The following is a 22498-nucleotide window of genomic DNA, read 5'->3' on the forward strand; positions in this document are numbered from 1 at the left end:
TCAAGGCAGGATTCAAATGAATCTCCAAAGACGGAGAAGTCATCCATGAATACTTTAAGGAACTTCTCTAATATATCAGAGAAGATGGAAAGCATACATCTCTGAAAGGTGGCAAGTGTATTGCATAAGCCAAATGACATCTGCCTATAAGCAAACACACCATATGGGCATGTGAATGCTGTCTTTTCTTTATCATGTGGATCTACTGCAATTTGATTGTAACCAAAATAACCATCCAGGAAAATGATCCTTTCTGGTGGCGTTATTGAGCCTTCTATAGTCAATGCACATACGCCATCCTATAACTGTCTTTGTAGGAATCAGTTCATTCTTTTTATTATGAACCACTGTCAAGCCTCCCTTCTTAAGAACAACTTGAACAGGGCTTACCCAGGGGTTGTCAGATATGGGATAAATAATCCCAGCCTCCCATAATTTGGTGACTTCCTTCTGCACCACTTCCTTCATAGCTGGATTCAGTTGCCTTTGTGGTTGTACCACTGGTTTGGCGTCATCCTCCAACAGGATCTTGTGCATACATTGGGTTGGGCTAATGCCCTTTAGGTCACTTATTGTCCACCCAAGAGCTATCTTGTGTGTCTTTAGCAATTGGATCAGTGCTTTTTCTTCCTGTGGCTCTAAGGCAGAGCTTATAATCACAGGGTAAGTATCCCCATCTCCAAGAAACACATATTTTAAGGAGGATGGTAGTGGCTTGAGCTCAGTTTAGGAGGCTTGTCCTCCTCCTTAGGAGTTTTCAGAGGCTCCTTTATCTCCTCTGACTCATCTAACTCAGCCTGAGCATCACAAAAGATATCATTCAGCTCTTCTTCAAGTCCCTCATCCATATTCACTTCTTCCACCAGGGAATTAATGATATCAATACTCATACACTCATCTGGAGTGTCTGGATGCTACATGGATTTAACAACATTTAGTACGAACTCATCCTCATTGACCCTCAGGGTTACTTCCCCTTTTTGAACGTCAATGGGGGTCCGTTCTGTAGCTAGGAAGGGTCTTCCTAGAATGAGGGTTGCACTCTTGTGCTCTTCCATTTCCAGCACCACAAAGTCTGTAGGGAAGGAAAAGGGTCCAACCCTAATAATCATGTCCTCAATCACGCTTGATGGAAGCTTAACAGAGCCATCAGCAAGTTGAAGACATATGTGGGTAGGTTTAACTTCGTGAGTCAAACAGAGTCTCTTTATTAGTGATGCAGGTATAAAGTTAATACTTGCTCCAAGGTCACTTAGGACTGTCTTTGTGCAAGCATCCCCTAAGGTGCAGGGTATCATAAAGCTCCCAGGATCTTTGAGTTTCTCTCGTAAGCTCTTTCGAATTACTAGACTGCATCCTTCTGTGAGGAGGAATGTTTCTGCCTCTCTCCAGTCCTTCTTCTGACTTAAGATGTCTTTTATGAACTTGGCATAAGAAAGTATCTGTTTAAGAGCCTCTGCAAAAGGGATCTTGATCTCAAGTGTCTTGAGATAATCTGCAAAGTGAGCAAACTGTTTATCCTTTTTTGCTTGGTGAAACCTCTGAGGATATGCCATCTTGGCCCTATACTCATCAACCTTGGTTGATGTAGGTTGAATGCCTACAGAATTGGAAGGGGGGTTAGTGGCTTGCTTTGGAAGGGTCTTATCAGCACTTGCATGTGTCTGACCATTCCAAGTTGGATGTTCAACACCTTTGCTGCCCCCTTCCTAGCGTTTAACGCTAGGAACATTGTTCCTTTGTGCGTGTTCAACGCCAAGGGTGGGTATCCCTTCTTTGCGTTGAAGGCCAAGTGTATTGCCCCCTTTGGGCATTCAACGCCAGGAGTGGGCACCCCTTCTTGGCATTGAACGCCAATGTCATTCCCTCTTGGACGTGCAACGTCCTCAGAGGTGTCTTAAATAGTAGTCTGGTTGTCCTCTGTCAGCCTTTCTTCTTTTGGTCTCCTGTTGCTCTGAGGTTGAGTGTTCAATATTTTCCCACTCCTTAGTTGGATCGCCTGACATTCATCTTTTATCTGCTTAGATAATTGCTGCCTTATTTGACTCTGCTGGACTTCTACATTCCTGTTAGAAACCTGAGTTTCTCGCAAAGCCTCTTGCATGTCCAACAACTGCTATGCAAGGGTGTGTAGCTACTGAGTCAATGGGTCATCTTGTTCTGGAGGGCTAGATTCAGCAGATACTGCCTTATCTTTTCCTTTTATTGGAGTCTCATTACCTGAGTACAGATGCAGGTTCATGGCAACTGTCTCAATAAGTTCATAAGCCTCTTCAATTGTTTTCCTCATATGTATAGAGCCACCAGTAGAGTGGTCTAGAGACATGCTGGCCATGTCTATAAGGCCATAATAGAAGTTGTCTAATTGCACCCATTCTAAAAACATTTCAGTAGGGCATTTCCGGAGCATTATCCTATACCTCCCCCAGGCATCATGAAGAGATTCATTGTCATCTTGCTTGAAGCCTTTGATATCCAGCCTTAACTGGGTCAACTTTCTTGGGGGAAGTATTGATTCAGAAACTTGTCTACTAGCTGCTTCCATGTTTTCAAGCTAGATTTGGGTTGGTTATCTAACCACCTCTTTGCTTGATCCCTTACAGCAAAAGAAAAGAGTAGCAGTCTGTAAACATCCTGATCTACTCCCTCAATGTGTATTGTGCCAGCAATTTGTAAAAAGTTTTTCAGGAACTCAATTGGTTCTTCCTGTGGAAGTCCAGAGTATTGACAGTTTTGCTGCACCAGGATAATGAGTTGAGGATTGAGCTCAAAGTTACTTGCTCCAATGGGAGGTATACTAATACTTCTCCCATAAATGTCAGGACTGGGGGCCATGTAGGACTCTAAAGTTCTTCTGAACTGTTCATTCCCATTTGGGTTCATGGTAAAGAAAGGTGGGAGAGATTGGATATTAAGGAGTAAAAAGGTAAACTAGAATTAAAATATTTTTTCTTTTTGTTTTATTTATTAATTAAATTCGAAAATAAGAGGGAGATTAAAAGCTAATTAATTAAAAAGATTTGAAAATTAAATGGATGATTTTTGAAAAAGAAGAGAGAGAAAAAAGTAAGAGATTTTTGAAAATAGAAGTGAGAGGAATTAGTTAGGAAGTTTCGAAAAAGAAGAAAGGAAAAACAAGTAACTAATTAAGAAAGATTTGAAAATAAGATAAGATTTGAAATAGATTTTATTTTAAAATTTGAAATTTGAAATTTAAATTTTGAATTTTGAAAATTAAAATTTGAAATTTGAAAATTAAAATTGAATTACGATAAGATAAGATTTTGAAAATTGAATCTTTCAATTTTGAATTTTGAATTTGAAACAAGATAAGATAAAGATTTGATTTTTGAAAAGATTTGATTTTGAAATTCAAATTTAAGATAAGATAAGATAATGATTTGAAATTTAATGAAAGATAACAAAAGATAAGACAAAGATTTGAAAAAGTTTTGAATTTTAAATTTTAAAAGAAAGATAAGATAGATAGAATCACAATTAAAAGAAAAGATTTGAAAATATATTAAAAAGATAAGATTTGAAATTTGAAATTTGAAATTAAGATAAGATAATGATTTTGAAATTAAAATTTGAAATTTTTTCTAAATATTTCAAAAAAATTTTGAAATAAAGATAGAAAAGATATTTCTTTGATTTTTTGAATTTTTTTTTGAATTAATGAAGAAAGAGAAAAACAACCAAAAGACACCAAACTTAAAATTTTTAGATCTAAAACACTAAGTTTTTGAAAATTCCCAAAGAAACACACCAAAAGACACCAAACTTAAAGATTGACATAATACTCAAACAAATGACACTATTTTTGAAAAAAAATTTTTGAAGGGAAAGTAAGAAAATTCGAAACTTTAACAAGAATAAGAACAAAAACTCAAACAAAAAGATAAAGATCAACAAGAAAACAAAGAATTTTGAAAAATTTTTGATTTTTTTTGAAAAAGAAAAATAAAAGACTCAAATAAAATTAAAAAGAATACCTAATCTAAGTAACAAGATAATCCGTTTGTTTGTCAAATCCGAACAATCTCCGGCAACTGCACCAAAAACTTGGTGCACAAAACTGGCTCCGTAGAATTTGCATAGATAGATCGACAAGTATACCGGGTCGACCAAGTAATACCTGAGGTGAGTCAGGGGTGATCCCGGTGTTGTTGGAAAAAATGAGTGTTGTTGGAAAACGCATAAAATAAATAAATATAGAAATACAGGATTGATTTGTGAAAATAGTGACGGACGAACAGTTAAGGCTTCGGAGATGCTTTATCTTTCCGGATTAACCTTTTTTATTTTCTATCTCAATAGCTTTTTGATTTATTCAATGGCAGCCGTTAGTGATTAACTCATGTCCTATCATCAAGTTAACCTCCGCTACTGCAGCAACCCACCATGTTGAGATGATTCTTGTCCTCTCATCAAGCCACCTCTAGGTTTCTCATTGTAGAAGAAGATGAAGCTCTAAGCAAGCCACTCCCTTTCGCGATCCTACTCAAGGTGCCACACACATGGCAGATCTTCTGGATTAGAGAGGGATTATATGTCACATATCCAAAGTTGCTTAGATGCTCTATACAAATCCGCAATGCAAACTCTAACTTTAGTTCAACGCTATCCAAGTCACGAATAGCACGGAACCCAAGTAGAACAAGGCTGATTGTCACGGGTCACCCTCAATTCATGAGATGAGAAACGAGAATGCATAAGAGAATAGAATCAGAATTGCATTGAAAGTAAAACAGTAATATTATTAATCCATGAAACTTAGCAGAGCTCCTAAACATAACATAGGAGGTTAGTGACTCATGTTGATAGAAAAATACAATGAAAGGTTCGAATGGGCAAGAGTTTTCTAACAAGGGTGAACTCTCGTATATATATATATATATATATATATATATATATATATATATTAATCTAATGACTAATATAACACCCTAATTACCCTAAGCCTTACCTCTAGTCGTAAAGCAAAGGTTAATCAGAGGTTACAACAATTCTAAGGCTTATACATATTTATATAGAAGGAAATAATATATATTCTAGAAGCCCGATAAAGGATTAAGCTCAAAGACAGAATCACAAAAGCGCGAAACATTCACACGAAGCTAACGCATACGATACAAGGTACAGATGCAAAAGAATAAAACATATATAGATATAAAAATATAAGAATCATAGGGAACTAGCCGCGGCTTGCGGAGTTTGAGCCAACTAGTATATACAGACATATAGAGTTTTGGAGTTAAAAACAGCTTATACAACTATTCTCTCAATTAAGCCTCTGAGGCCATAAAGATAAATATACAAAGAGATATGAGAGTAACTATAACAAAGTAAAATAGAAATAAACCAAAAAGGAACCATACTCCGCTCTGTTACCATATCCACAATCTCACCGAAGTGAATTACGACCTGCATCTGAAAAATAACAACAAAGTATGAAATGAGAACCGGAGATTCTCAATATGGTAACAGTGCCCAATATGTAAGATGTAAGGCCCCAGAACGCTGAAGGCAATCCTAGAACTTCACACCAAACTGATATTCAAGCTTAACATAAATAAATAAATAAATAACCTAAACCATAAACCATAAGTAGGGTTATCTAACTTAGGAGATTTCTAACTAGAACTAGTCACACCGCTGTATCCCACAGCCTTCGCCACCCTAACCTCCATGCGATCCCATTGCCACCACCTACCTAGCCTCCTCGTTGCCAGACAATCACAATTAATGCAAGCAAGTAAAACACAGGTAGTATTCATATATATAACAATTAATTCAAGAAGCAAGTAGGCATATTATACAATTAGGCAAACTCAAGTAATCAAAGCAAGCAAACATATAGAAGATGCACATGATGAATGTCTGTCCTATTGGCTGTGATATCACATGTCGGTTATAATGGCAAACCCGACAGAAAATCTGGTCGACAACTCTCGGATTAGTCTCTCTATTGCGCATAAGGATGAATAATTCTGAGGGATGAGTGCCCTACCACCTTCTCCTTTTAGAGGGAAACAATCCGAGGGAGCGTGCCCTACTACCTTCCTCTTGTTGCCGTATGATTCCGTGGGTTAGTGCCCTACCACCTTGCAATCAGAGAGAAATCGCATTTTCAGGAGGAATAATTCCAAGGGATGAGTGCCCTACCACCTTCTCCTTTCAGAGGAAAACATTCCAAGGGAGCGTGCCCTACCACCTTCCTCTGGTTGCGAGAAATATGAGTGAGAAGCCCAGCTTCAACTCTCATATCCGAACGTAGACGGGAGACTGTCACAGCCCCTACGACGGATAACAAAACATATCATAATCACAAATTCAATCTCAGGGGCCAGTGCTCATAGCACCTTTCCACCCATACTCATTCCGTTAACCATAATCATTCCTTTCCAAGTTTTCACTCATCACAACCATCCTCAATTCTTAACTTTTCATTCCGAACTCACTAGTTCGTCAACTTCTCATTTCATATACCATTCTTCTTCCGCACTCCACTAAACCCATCCTCAGTACACCAGAAACCTAGGCCTTCGTTCTCTAACTTTTTAAAATAACACAAAATCAAACTTCTTACATTTCCCATGTTTCAATACCCGAGGATAAGTCCAAGAGTATTAAAATAGGTTTCGTAGAAGTTCACAAGCTTGTTGGGAAGGTAAAATACTTGAAAACAAAGTTTAAGTTTGAAAAATAGGGCGTGTGCATACGAACAGGGGTGTGCGTGCGCACGCTGATGAGCGGATAATTTATACGCTTTTTGGCATTGTTTTTAGTATATTTTTAGTAGAATCTAGTTACTTTTAGGGATGTTTTTAATAGATTTTGTGTTAAATTCACATTTCTGGACTTTACTATGAGTTTGTGTGTTTTTCTGTGATTTCAGGTATTTTCTGGCTGAAATTGAGGGACTTGAGCAGAAATCAGATTTAGAGGTTGAAGAAGGACTGCTGATGCTGTTGGATTCTGACCTCCCTGCACTCAAAGTGGATTTTCTAGAGCTACAGAACTCGAAATGGCGCGCTTCCAATTGCGTTGGAAAGTAGACATCCAGGGCTTTCTAGAAATATATAATAGTCCATACTTTGGCTAAGAATAGACGACGTAAACTGGCGTTCAACGCCAGCCTTCTGCCCAAATCTGGCGTCCAGCGCCAGAAAAGGATCCAAAACCAGAGTTGAACGCCCAAACTGGCACAAATACTGGCGTTCAACTCCACAAATGGCCTCTGCACGTGCAACACTTAGGCTCAGCCCAAACACACACCAAGTGGGCCCCGGAAGTGGATTTATTCATCAAATACTTACTCATGTAAACCCTAGTAGCTAGTTTATTATAAATAGGACCTCTTACTATTTTATTAGGCATCTTTGGATTACCTTATGATCCTTTGATCACGTTTTAGGGGGCTGGCCATCTCGGCCATGCCTGGACCTTCACTTATGTATTTTCAACGGTAGAGTTTCTACACTCCATAGATTAAGGTGTGGAGCTCTGCTGTTCCTCAAAGATTAATACAAAGTACTACTGTTTTCTATTCAATTCTTCTTATTTCGCTTCTAAGATATCCATTCGCACCCAAGAACGTGATGAAGGTGATGATTATGTGTGACGCTCATCATCCTTCCCCCTTATGAACGCGTGCCTGACAAACACTTCTGTTCTACATGAATTAAGCTAGAATGAGTATCTCTTAGATCTCCTAACCAGAATCTTCGTGGCGTAAGCTAGAATGATGGCGGCATTCAAGAGAATCCGGAAGGTCTAAACCTTGTATGTGGTATTCTGAGTAGGATTCAATGATTGAATGACTGTGACGAGCTTCAAACTCGCGAGTGCTGGGCGTTAGTGACAGACGCAAAAGGAGGGTGAATCTTATTCCAGCATGATCGAGAACCGACAGATGAATAGCCGTGCCGTGACAGGGTGCGTGAGCATATTATTCACTGAGAGGAGGGGATGTAGCCACTGACAACGGTGATGCCCTTGCATAAAGCCAGCCATGGAAAGGAGTAAGACTGATTGGATGAAGATAGCAGGAAAGCAGAGGTTCAGAGGAACGAAAAGCATCTCCATTCGCTTATCTGAAATTCCTACCAATGATTTACATAAGTATCTCTATCCCTAGTCTATTATTTATAATTCGAAAACATCATTATCAATTTATATCCGCCTAACTGAGATTTACAAGGTGACCATAGCTTGCTTCATACCAACAATCTCCGTGGGATTCGACCCTTACTCACGTAAGGTATTACTTGGACGACCCAGTGCACTTGCTGGTTAGTTGTATCGAAGTTGTGACAGACTGTAAAACTAGATCAGAGTATCTGGCCTAAGAAACCATTACCAGAGATCACAATTTCGGCACCAAGTTTTTGGCGCCGTTGCCGGGGATTGTTCGAGTTTGGACAACTGACGGTTCATCTTGTTGCTCAGATTAGGTAATTTTCTTTTTGTTTTCTTTTCAAAAATTTTTCAAAAATATTTCAAAATTTTCTCATCTGTTTTCGAAAAAAAAAATATTTTAAAATAACAATGTTTTCAAAAAATAAATTATTCTATGGCTTCAAAATTTTTAAGAATGAATTCTAGTGTTTCATGAAGCATGTTGAAGCCTATCTGGCTGTAAAGCCATACCCAAACTGCTTTGGGATTGGCTAATCACTTCAGTGGAGTCATGCCCAATCCTTCTGGATAGGGTATGTCAGGCTTGTCATGTCTGAATTACACTCATATTTTTATTAAAGCTTGGCTGGCTATTAAGCCATGCCTGACCCTTTGATTGGAGCTTTAAGACTAACATGACAAGATTCCTGGAATTCATATTGAAGATTTTGAAATCCTTATTCTTACTTTTCACAATAATTTTCGAAAAAATTAAAAGAAAATACAAAAAAAAAATAGAAAATCATAAAAATCAAAAATATTTTTGTGTTTCTTGTTTGAGTCTTGAGTCATATCATAAGTTTGGTGTCACTTGCATATGCATCTTGCATTTTTCGAAAATATCATGCATTCATAGTGTTCTTCATGATCTTCAAGTTGTTCTTGGTAAGTCTTCTTGTTTGATCTTGATGATTTCATGTTTTGTGTCTTTTCTTGTTTTTCATATGCATTCTTGAATCCTTAGTGCGTAAGCATTAAAGAATTCTAAGTTTGGTGTCTTGCATGTTTTCTTTGCATTAAAAAATTTTTCAAAATTGTGTCTATGATGTTCATCTTGACATTCAAAGTGTTCTTGGTGTTCATCTTGACATTCATGGCATTCTTGCATACATTCATGTTTTGATCTAAAAATTTCATGCATTGCATAATTTTCATGTTTTCATAAAAATTCAAAAAAATCAAAAAAATATCTTTCCCTTTTTCTCTCATCAAATTCGAAAATTGAGTTGACTTTTTCAAAAATTTTTAAAAATCAAAGTTGTTTCTTATGAGTCAAATCAAATTTTCAATTTGAAAATCTTATCTTTTTCAAAATCTTTTTCAAAAATCAAATCTTTTTCAAATTTCTTAGTTATTTTCGAAAATTCCAAAAATCTTTTTCAAAAATCTTTTTCTTATTTTTATATAAAATTTTCGAAAATAACTAATCAATTAATGTTTTGATTCAAAAATTTCAAGTTTGTTACTTACTTGTTAAGAAAGATTCAAACTTTAAGTTCTAGAATCATATCTTGTGATTTCTTGTGAATCAAGTCATTAATTGTGATTTTAAAAATCAAATCTTTTTCAAAACTAATTTCTATCATATCTTTTCAAAAATATCTTCTCATCTTATCTTTTTCAAAAAAATTGATTTCAAAATATCTTTTCTAACTTCCTAACTCCTTATCTTTTCAAAATTTGTTTCAACTAACTAACTAACTTTTTGTTTGTTTCTTAACTTTTTCAAAACTACCTAACTAACTCTCTCTCTCTAATTTTCGAAAATATCTTCCCTCTTTTATTATATCATATTCGAAAACACCATTATCACTTTATATCTGCCTGACTGAGATTTACAAGGTGACCATAGCTTGCTTCATACCAACAATCTCTGTGGGATTCGACCCTTACTCACGTAAGGTATTACTTGGACGACCCAGTGCACTTGCTGGTCAGCTGTATCGAAGATTGTGACAGACTGTAAAACTAGATCAGAGTATCTGGCCTGAGAAGCCATTACCAGAGATCACAATTTCGTACACCAAGTTTTTGGCGCCGTTGCCGGGGATCGAACCCGGGTCGTCCGCGTGACAGGCGGATCAAAAATTTCTTTTTTATTAACTAATTATTTTTATTTTTTATAAAAAAGAATTCGAAAAAAAATACTAACCTTTTTCAAAAACTATTTTCGAAAATCACTAACTCATTTTCAAAAATTGTTTTCGAAAATTCACTTCCCCCTCTCATCTTCTTCTATTTGTTTATTGATATACTAACATCTTTCCTTTAACTCACCAAAAATCCAAACCCCCTCTCTCTCTGAGTTCAGATTTTCTTTTCTTCTCTTCTTCTACTCACACAGGGATCTCTATACTGTGGTATAAAGGATCTCTATTATTATTATTATTATTTTGTGCCTTCTTCTTTGTCATATGAGCAGGAGCAAGGATAAGAACATTCTTGTGGAAGCAGATCCAGAACCTGAAAGGACTCTGAATAGAAAATTAAGAGAAGCTAAAATACAACAATCCAGAGATAACCTTTCAGAAATTTTCGAACAGGCAGAGGAGATGGCAGCCGAAAATAATAATAATGTAAGGAAGATGCTTGGTGACTTTACTGCACCTAATTCCAATTTACATGGAAGAAGCATCTCCATTCCTGCCATTGGAGCAAACAACTTTGAGCTGAAACCTCAATTAGTTTCTCTGATGCAGCAGAACTGCAAGTTTCATGGACTTCCATCTGAAGATCCTTTTCAGTTCTTAACTGAATTCTTGCAGATATGTGATACTGTTAAGACTAATGGAGTAGATCCTGAAGTCTACAGGCTCATGCTTTTCCCTTTTGCTGTAAGAGACAGAGCTAGATTATGGTTGGATTCTCAACCCAAAGACAGCCTGAACTCTTGGGATAAGCTGGTCACGGCTTTCTTAGCCAAGTACTTTCCTCCTCAAAAGCTGAGCAAGCTTAGAGCTGATGTTCAAACCTTCAGACAGAAAGAAGGTGAATCCCTCTATGAAGCTTGGGAAAGATACAAACAGTTGACCAAAAAGTGTCCTTCTGACATGCTTTCAGAATGGACCATCCTGGATATATTCTATGATGGTTTATCTGAGCTATCAAAAATGTCACTGGACACTTCTGCAGGTGGATCCATTCACCTAAAGAAAATGCCTGCAGAAGCTCAAGAACTCATTGACATGGTTGCTAATAACCAGTTCATGTACACTTCTGAAAGGAATCCTGTGAGTAATGGGACGCCTACGAAGAAGGGAGTTCTTGAAGTTGATACTCTGAATGCCATATTGGCTCAGAACAAAATATTGACTCAGCAAGTCAATATGATTTCTCAGAGTCTGCATGGAATGCAAGCTGCATCCAATAGTACTCAAGAGGCATCTTCTGAAGAAGAAGCCTATGATCCTGAGAACCCTGCAATAGCAGAGGTAAATTACTTAGGTGAACCTTATGGAAACACCTATAACTCAACATGGAGAAATCATCCAAATTTCTCATGGAAGGATCAAAAGCCCCAACAAGGCTTTAATAATGGTGGAAGAAACAGGTTTAGCAATAGCAAGCCTTTTCCATCATCAACTCAGCAACAGACAGAGAACTCTGAACAAAATGCTTCTAATTTAGCAAATCTAGTCTCTGATCTATCTAAGGCCACTGTAAGTTTCATGAATGAAACAAGGTCTTCCATTAGAAATCTGGAAGCACAAGTGGGCCAGCTGAGTAAAAGGATCACTGAAATCCCTCCTAGTACTCTCCCAAGCAATACAGAAGAGAATCCAAAAGGAGAGTGCAAGGCCATTGACATAAGCGCCATGGCCGAACTTGTAAGGGAAGGAGAGGACGTGAATTCCAAGGAGGAAGACCTCCTGGGACGTCTAGTGATCAATAAGGAGCTTCCCTCTGAGGAACCAAAGGACTCTGAGGCTCATCTAGAGACCATAGAGATTCCATTGAACCTCCTTATGCCCTTCATGAGCTCTGATGAGTATTCCTCTTCTGAAGAGAATGAGGATGTTACTGAAGAGCAAACTGCCAAGTTTCTTGGTGCAATCATGAAGCTGAATGCCAAATTATTTGGCATTGATGCTTGGGAAGTTGAACCTCCCTTGTTCATCAATGAACTAAGTGATCTGGATCAACTGACATTGCCTCAGAAGAAACAGGATCCTGGAAAGTTCATAATACCCTGTACCATAGGCACCATGATCTTTAAGGCTCTGTGTGACCTTGGTTCAGGAATAAACCTCATGCCCCTCTCTGTAATAGAGAAACTCGGAATCTATGGGGTGCAAGCTGCTAAAATCTCACTAGAGATGGCAGACAGCTCAAGAAAACAGGCTTATGGACAAGTAGAGGATGTATTAGTAAAGGTTGAGGGCCTTTACATCCCTGCTGATTTCATAGTCCTGGATACTGGAAAGGAAGAGGATGAATCCATCATCCTAGGAAGACCTTTCCTGGCCACAGCAAGAGCTGTGATTGATGTTGACAGAGGTGAAATAGTTCTTCAATGGAATGAGAACTCCCTTGTGTTTAAAACTCAAGGATCTCCCTCTGCAACCATGGAGAGGAAGCAGAAAAAGCTTCTCTCAAAGCAGAGTCAACCAAAGCCCCCACAGTCAAACTCTAAGTTTGGTGTTGGGAGGCCACAACCAAACTCTAAGTTTGGTGTTGAACTCCCATATCCAAACTCTAAGTTTGGTGTTGGAGAGTCTCAACAAAGCTCTGCACATCTGTGAGGCTCCATGAGAGCTCACTGTCAAGCTATTGACATTAAAGAAGCGCTTGTTGGGAGGCAACCCAATGTTTATCTAATTCTTATTTTTATTGTTTTTCATGTTTTCTTAGGTTCATGATCATGTGGAGTCACAAAATAAATATAAAAATTGAAAACGGAATCAAAAACAGCAGAAGAAAAATCACACCCTGGAGGAGCATCTGTCTGGCGTTCAAACGCCAGAACAGAGCATAGTTCTGGCGCTGAACGCCCAGAATGGGAGCATCCTGGCGCTGAACGCCCAGAACAAGCATGGTTCTGGCGTTCAACGCCAGAAATGGCAGCAAAGGGGCGTTGAACGCCTAAAATGGGCACCAACCTGGCGCTGAACGCCCAGAGTTGTGTGCAAGGGCATTTTACATGCCTAAATTGGTGCAGGGATGTAAATGCCTTAACACCTCAGGATCTGTGGACCCCACAGGATCATCTCAGGATCTGTGGACCCCACAGGATCCCCACCTACCTCATCATCTCTCTTTCCATTCATGATCATCCCTTCTTTTTTTTTTTCCATTTACCACTCACATCCATACACCCACTACCTTCAAAAATTCAACATCTCTCTCCCACCCAATCCCACCCATATGGCCGAATACACACTCCCATCCATCTCCTCTATATCTTCTTCTTATTCTTCTATTCTTTCTTCTTTTGCTCGAGGGCGAGCAACATTCTAAGTTTGGTGTGGTAAAAGCATAGCTTTTTTGTTTTTTCCATAACCATTGATGGCACCTAAGGCCAGAGAAACCTCTAGAAAGAGGAAAGGGAAGACAAAAGCTTCCATCAAGGGTCTATAGCTCAGTGGTAGAACATTTGACTGCAAATCAAGAGATCCCTGAGATACCTCAGGGGATACATTTTCTTCCACACAATTATTGGAAGCAACTAAGGGTGGAACATCAAGAGCACTCCATCATCCTTAATGAAATTAGAGAATATCTAAAAGCAATGAAGGAGGAGCAACAAAGACAAGGAAGAGACATAGAAGAGCTCAAGAACATCATTGAAACACCATCATCACTATGGTGGATTCATTCCTTGCTCTTATTTCTTCTATTTTTCGTTTTCTATGTTATGTGCTTATCTATGTTTGTGTCTTCATTACATGATCATTAGTAGTTAGTAACTTTGTCTTAAAGTTATGAATGTCCTATGAATCCATCACCTCTCTTAAATAAAAACTGTTTTAATTCAAAAGAATAAGAAGTACATGAGTTTCGAATTTATCCTTGAACTTAGTTTAATTATATTGATGTGGTGACAATGCTTCTTGTTTTCTGAATGTATGCTTGAACAGTGCATATGTCTTTTGAAGTTGTTGTTTAAGAATGTTAAATATGTTGGCTCTTGAAAGAATGATGACTAGAAGACATGTTATTTGATAATCTGAAAAATCATAAAAATGATTCTTGAAGCAAGAAAAAGCAGCAAAGAACAAAGCTTGCAGAAAAAAAAAATAGGCGAAAAAAAATAGAAAGAAAAAGAAAAAGCAAGCAGAAAAAGCCAAAGCTCTTAAAACCAAGAGGCAAGAGCAAAAAGCCAATAACCCTTAAGACCAAAAGGCAAGGGCAATTAAAAAGGATCCCAAGGCTTTGAGCATCAGTGGATAGGAGGGCCTAAAGGAATAAAATCCTGGTCTAAGCGGCTAAACCAAGCTGTCCCTAACCATGTGCTTGTGGCGTGTAGGTGTCAAGTGAAAACTTGAGACTGAGCGGTTAAAGTCAAGGTCCAAAGCAAAAAAAAAAAAAAAAGAGTGTGCTTAAGAACCCTGGACACCTCTAATTGGGGACTTTAGCAAAGCTGAGTCACAATCTGAAAAGGTTCACCCAATTATGCGTCTGTGGCATTTATGTATCCGGTGGTAATACTGGAAAACAAAATGCTTAGGGCCATGGCCAAGACTCATAAAGAAGATGTGTTCAAGAATCATCATACTGAACTAAGAGAGTCAATAACACTATTCGAAATCTGAAGTTCCTATAGATGCCAATCATTCTGAACTTCAATGGATAAAGTGAGATGCCAAAACTATTCAAGAGGCAAAAAGCTATAAGTCCCGCTCATATGATTGCAGCTATGTTTCATTGATAGTTTGGAATTTATAGTATATTCTATTCTTTTTATCCTATTATTTTCAGTTGCTTGGAGACAAGCAACAATTTAAGTTTGGTGTTGTGATGAGCGGATAATTTATACGCTTTTTGGCATTGTTTTTAGTATATTTTTAGTAGAATCTAGTTACTTTTAGGGATGTTTTTAATAGATTTTGTGTTAAATTCACATTTCTGGACTTTACTATGAGTTTGTGTGTTTTTCTGTGATTTCAGGTATTTTCTGGCTGAAATTGAGGGACTTGAGCAGAAATCAGATTCAGAGGTTGAAGAAGGACTGCTGATGCTGTTGGATTCTGACCTCCCTGCACTCAAAGTGGATTTTCTGGAGCTACATAACTCGAAATGGCGTGCTTCCAATTGAGTTGGAAAGTAGACATCCAGGGCTTTCCAGAAATATATAATAGTCCATACTTTGGCCAAGAATAGATGACGTAAACTGGCGTTCAACGCCAGCCTTCTGCCCAAATCTGGCGTCCAGCGCCAGAAAAGGATCCAAAACCAGAGTTGAACGCCCAAACTGGCACAAATACTGGCGTTCAACTCCACAAATGGCCTCTTCACGTGCAACACTTAGGCTCAGCCCAAACACACACCAAGTGGGCCCCGGAAGTGGATTTATTCATCAAATACTTACTCATGTAAACCCTAGTAGCTAGTTTATTATAAATAGGACCTCTTACTATTGTATTAGGCATCTTTGGATTACCTTATGATCCTTTGATCACGTTTTAGGGGGCTGGCCATCTTGGCCATGCCTGGACCTTCACTTATGTATTTTCAACGGTAGAGTTTTTACACTCCATAGATTAAGGTGTGGAGCTCTGCTGTTCCTCAAAGATTAATACAAAGTACTACTGTTTTCTATTCAATTCTTCTTATTTCGCTTCTAAGATATCCATTCGCACCCAAGAACGTGATGAAGGTGATGATTATGTGTGACGCTCATCATCCTTCCCCCTTATGAACGCGTGCCTGACAAACACTTCTGTTCTACATGAATTAAGCTAGAATGAGTATCTCTTAGATCTCCTAACCAGAATCTTCGTGGCGTAAGCTAGAATGATGGCGGCATTCAAGAGAATCCGGAAGGTCTAAACCTTGTCTGTGGTATTCTGAGTAGGATTCAATGATTGAATGACTGTGACGAGCTTCAAACTCGCGAGTGCTGGGCGTTAGTGACAGACGCAAAAGGAGGGTGAATCCTATTCCAGCATGATCGAGAACCGACAGATGAATAGCCGTGCCGTGACAGGGTGCGTGAGCATATTATTCACTGAGAGGAGGGGATGTAGCCACTGACAACGGTGATGCCCTTGCATAAAGCCAGCCATGGAAAGGAGTAAGACTGATTGGATGAAGATAGCAGGAAAGCAGAGGTTCAGAGGAACGAAAAGCATCTCCATTCGCTTATCTGAAATTCCTACCAATGATTTACATAAGTATCTCTATCCCTAGTCTATTATTTATAATTCGAAAACATCATTATCAATTTATATCCGCCTAACTGAGATTTACAAGGTGACCATAGCTTGCTTCATACCAACAATCTCCGTGGGATTCGACCCTTACTCACGTAAGGTATTACTTGGACGACCCAGTGCACTTGCTGGTTAGTTGTATCGAAGTTGTGACAGACTGTAAAACTAGATCAGAGTATCTGGCCTAAGAAACCATTACCAGAGATCACAATTTCGGCACCACATGCCTAGGAGGAGTTTCAAAACGTGTGCGTACGCATAGGGGTGTGTACGCACAGGTACCAAATTTTATAATCCTGTTCACTCACACAAGGCGTGCTGGTGCCCCCAACAGACTAAGCTTCCCAACTTGTGCGTGCGCACAGGGCTGTGCGTACGCACAGGTTGTAAATCTTTTTCGATATGTACGCGCACAAGCTGTGCTAGTGCTGCAAACAGATTGCCTGCCTCAGCGTGTGCGGACACACAGGTCTGTGCGTGCGCACAGGTTAAGAATTTCACAGAGGTGTGCGTGCGCACATACCAGAAATGACAAAATTCTGCAACTTTGCAAAATTTCAGATTTTGACACCAATCTTTGAATGATCATAACTTCCTCCACAAAAATCCAAATTTTACAAACCTTATATCAATTTGAAAAGTTTTCAATAAGCTTCAATTTTAAATCAAATTCAACCAATTTTGAAAACAGAGGCATAAGTTATGATCAGACAAAATTCACCAAAAACTAACTTTTACCAAAAGTTCACAATTTACCAATTTTCCACTTTTCATAACTCAAACCACCCAAAACCAAATAAAACCATTCCAAACTCCATTTTTAACCATACCAAAACAACCCAACACTCATACCAAACATTCCTTCAAGTATTTTATCAATCACACAACCTTCTAAACCATTCAACAATTCTAAATCTGTTGGGAATAATACACTATTCCCCCTTGAGAAAATACCTTTCACAGAGAAATAAAATAGACACAATCACAACACAAGAATTTAACGTGGAAAACCCCAATTACTGGAGAAAAAAAACCACGGCCGTTGTCAAATGACAACCAAAGAATATCACTATGTGAACATTGTTACAACACATAGACTTAAAGAATATCACTATCTGAACTGTTCATTCCCATTTGGGTTCATGGTAAAGAAAGGTGGGAGAGATTGGATATTAAGGAGTAAAAAGGTAAACTAGAATTAAAATATTTTTTCTTTTTGTTTTATTTATTAATTAAATTCGAAAATAAGAGGGAGATTAAAAGCTAATTAATTAAAAAGATTTGAAAATTAAATGGATGATTTTTGAAAAAGAAGAGAGAGAAAAAAGTAAGAGATTTTTGAAAATAGAAGTGAGAGGAATTAGTTAGGAAGTTTCGAAAAAGAAGAAAGGAAAAACAAGTAACTAATTAAGAAAGATTTGAAAATAAGATAAGATTTGAAATAGATTTTATTTTAAAATTTGAAATTTGAAATTTAAATTTTGAATTTTGAAAATTAAAATTTGAAATTTGAAAATTAAAATTGAATTACGATAAGATAAGATTTTGAAAATTGAATCTTTCAATTTTGAATTTTGAATTTGAAACAAGATAAGATAAAGATTTGATTTTTGAAAAGATTTGATTTTGAAATTCAAATTTAAGATAAGATAAGATAATGATTTGAAATTTAATGAAAGATAACAAAAGATAAGACAAAGATTTGAAAAAGTTTTGAATTTTAAATTTTAAAAGAAAGATAAGATAAGATAGAATCACAATTAAAAGAAAAGATTTGAAAATATATTAAAAAGATAAGATTTGAAATTTGAAATTTGAAATTAAGATAAGATAATGATTTTGAAATTAAAATTTGAAATTTTTTCTAAATATTTCAAAAAAATTTTGAAATAAAGATAGAAAAGATATTTCTTTGATTTTTTGAATTTTTTTTTGAATTAATGAAGAAAGAGAAAAACAACCAAAAGACACCAAACTTAAAATTTTTAGATCTAAAACACTAAGTTTTTGAAAATTCCCAAAGAAACACACCAAAAGACACCAAACTTAAAGATTGACATAATACTCAAACAAATGACACTATTTTTGAAAAAAAATTTTTGAAGGGAAAGTAAGAAAATTCGAAACTTTAACAAGAATAAGAACAAAAACTCAAACAAAAAGATAAAGATCAACAAGAAAACAAAGAATTTTGAAAAATTTTTGATTTTTTTTGAAAAAGAAAAATAAAAGACTCAAATAAAATTAAAAAGAATACCTAATCTAAGTAACAAGATAATCCGTTTGTTTGTCAAATCCGAACAATCTCCGGCAACTGCACCAAAAACTTGGTGCACAAAACTGGCTCCGTAGAATTTGCATAGATAGATCGACAAGTATACCGGGTCGACCAAGTAATACCTGAGGTGAGTCAGGGGTGATCCCGGTGTTGTTGGAAAAAATGAGTGTTGTTGGAAAACGCATAAAATAAATAAATATAGAAATACAGGATTGATTTGTGAAAATAGTGACGGACGAACAGTTAAGGCTTCGGAGATGCTTTATCTTTCCGGATTAACCTTTTTTATTTTCTATCTCAATAGCTTTTTGATTTATTCAATGGCAGCCGTTAGTGATTAACTCATGTCCTATCATCAAGTTAACCTCCGCTACTGCAGCAACCCACCATGTTGAGATGATTCTTGTCCTCTCATCAAGCCACCTCTAGGTTTCTCATTGTAGAAGAAGATGAAGCTCTAAGCAAGCCACTCCCTTTCGCGATCCTACTCAAGGTGCCACACACATGGCAGATCTTCTGGATTAGAGAGGGATTATATGTCACATATCCAAAGTTGCTTAGATGCTCTATACAAATCCGCAATGCAAACTCTAACTTTAGTTCAACGCTATCCAAGTCACGAATAGCACGGAACCCAAGTAGAACAAGGCTGATTGTCACGGGTCACCCTCAATTCATGAGATGAGAAACGAGAATGCATAAGAGAATAGAATCAGAATTGCATTGAAAGTAAAACAGTAATATTATTAATCCATGAAACTTAGCAGAGCTCCTAAACATAACATAGGAGGTTAGTGACTCATGTTGATAGAAAAATACAATGAAAGGTTCGAATGGGCAAGAGTTTTCTAACAAGGGTGAACTCTCGTATATATATATATATATATATATATATATATATATATATATATATATATATATATATATATATATATATTAATCTAATGACTAATATAACACCCTAATTACCCTAAGCCTTACCTCTAGTCGTAAAGCAAAGGTTAATCAGAGGTTACAACAATTCTAAGGCTTATACATATTTATATAGAAGGAAATAATATATATTCTAGAAGCCCGATAAAGGATTAAGCTCAAAGACAGAATCACAAAAGCGCGAAACATTCACACGAAGCTAACGCATACGATACAAGGTACAGATGCAAAAGAATAAAACATATATAGATATAAAAATATAAGAATCATAGGGAACTAGCCGCGGCTTGCGGAGTTTGAGCCAACTAGTATATACAGACATATAGAGTTTTGGAGTTAAAAACAGCTTATACAACTATTCTCTCAATTAAGCCTCTGAGGCCATAAAGATAAATATACAAAGAGATATGAGAGTAACTATAACAAAGTAAAATAGAAATAAACCAAAAAGGAACCATACTCCGCTCTGTTACCATATCCACAATCTCACCGAAGTGAATTACGACCTGCATCTGAAAAATAACAACAAAGTATGAAATGAGAACCGGAGATTCTCAATATGGTAACAGTGCCCAATATGTAAGATGTAAGGCCCCAGAACGCTGAAGGCAATCCTAGAACTTCACACCAAACTGATATTCAAGCTTAACATAAATAAATAAATAAATAACCTAAACCATAAACCATAAGTAGGGTTATCTAACTTAGGAGATTTCTAACTAGAACTAGTCACACCGCTGTATCCCACAGCCTTCGCCACCCTAACCTCCATGCGATCCCATTGCCACCACCTACCTAGCCTCCTCGTTGCCAGACAATCACAATTAATGCAAGCAAGTAAAACACAGGTAGTATTCATATATATAACAATTAATTCAAGAAGCAAGTAGGCATATTATACAATTAGGCAAACTCAAGTAATCAAAGCAAGCAAACATATAGAAGATGCACATGATGAATGTCTGTCCTATTGGCTGTGATATCACATGTCGGTTATAATGGCAAACCCGACAGAAAATCTGGTCGACAACTCTCGGATTAGTCTCTCTATTGCGCATAAGGATGAATAATTCTGAGGGATGAGTGCCCTACCACCTTCTCCTTTTAGAGGGAAACATTCTGAGGGAGCGTGCCTTACTACCTTCCTCTTGTTGCCGTATGATTCCGTGGGTTAGTGCCCTACCACCTTGCAATCAGAGAGAAATCGCATTTTCAGGAGGAATAATTCCAAGGGATGAGTGCCCTACCACCTTCTCCTTTCAGAGGAAAACATTCCAAGGGAGCGTGCCCTACCACCTTCCTCTGGTTGCGAGAAATATGAGTGAGAAGCCCAGCTTCAACTCTCATATCCGAACGTAGACGGGAGACTGTCACAGCCCCTACGACGGATAACAAAACATATCATAATCACAAATTCAATCTCAGGGGCCAGTGCTCATAGCACCTTTCCACCCATACTCATTCCGTTAACCATAATCATTCCTTTCCAAGTTTTCACTCATCACAACCATCCTCAATTCTTAACTTTTCATTCCGAACTCACTAGTTCGTCAACTTCTCATTTCATATACCATTCTTCTTCCGCACTCCACTAAACCCATCCTCAGTACACCAGAAACCTAGGCCTTCGTTCTCTAACTTTTTAAAATAACACAAAATCAAACTTCTTACATTTCCCATGTTTCAATACCCGAGGATAAGTCCAAGAGTATTAAAATAGGTTTCGTAGAAGTTCACAAGCTTGTTGGGAAGGTAAAATACTTGAAAACAAAGTTTAAGTTTGAAAAATAGGGCGTGTGCATACGAACAGGGGTGTGCGTGCGCACGCTGATGAGCGGATAATTTATACGCTTTTTGGCATTGTTTTTAGTATATTTTTAGTAGAATCTAGTTACTTTTAGGGATGTTTTTAATAGATTTTGTGTTAAATTCACATTTCTGGACTTTACTATGAGTTTGTGTGTTTTTCTGTGATTTCAGGTATTTTCTGGCTGAAATTGAGGGACTTGAGCAGAAATCAGATTTAGAGGTTGAAGAAGGACTGCTGATGCTGTTGGATTCTGACCTCCCTGCACTCAAAGTGGATTTTCTGGAGCTACAGAACTCGAAATGGCGCGCTTCCAATTGCGTTGGAAAGTAGACATCCAGGGCTTTCCAGAAATATATAATAGTTCATACTTTGGCTAAGAATAAACGACGTAAACTGGCGTTCAACGCCAGCCTTCTGCCCAAATCTGGCGTCCAGCGCCAGAAAAGGATCCAAAACCAGAGTTGAACGCCCAAACTGGCACAAATACTGGCGTTCAACTCCACAAATGGCCTCTGCACGTGAAACACTTAGGCTCAGCCCAAACACACACCAAGTGGGCCCCGGAAGTGGATTTATTCATCAAATACTTACTCATGTAAACCCTAGTAGCTAGTTTATTATAAATAGGACCTCTTACTATTGTATTAGGCATCTTTGGATTACCTTATGATCCTTTGATCACGTTTTAGGGGGCTGGCCATCTCGGCCATGCCTGGACCTTCACTTATGTATTTTCAACGGTAGAGTTTCTACACTCCATAGATTAAGGTGTGGAGCTCTGCTGTTCCTCAAAGATTAATACAAAGTACTACTGTTTTCTATTCAATTCTTCTTATTTCGCTTCTAAGATATCCATTCGCACCCAAGAACGTGATGAAGGTGATGATTATGTGTGACGCTCATCATCCTTCCCCCTTATGA

At 37.6% G+C, this 22498-nt stretch overlaps 1 non-coding gene across 1 annotated transcript; it reads right to left on the reverse strand.

Annotated features, from left to right (window-relative positions):
* Window positions 1-11132: 11132 nt before the first annotated feature.
* Window positions 11133-11240, reverse strand: LOC148580436 (small nucleolar RNA R71). Its single transcript, XR_015895823.1, has one exon. It is a non-coding gene; the product is annotated as a small nucleolar RNA R71 (small nucleolar RNA).
* Window positions 11241-22498: the final 11258 nt, after the last annotated feature.

The sequence above is a fragment of the Arachis ipaensis genome, chromosome B10 (genome assembly GCF_059453495.1).
Source record: "Arachis ipaensis isolate K30076 ecotype BB chromosome B10, ASM5945349v1, whole genome shotgun sequence".
NCBI classification, from domain to species: Eukaryota; Viridiplantae; Streptophyta; class Magnoliopsida; order Fabales; family Fabaceae; genus Arachis; species Arachis ipaensis.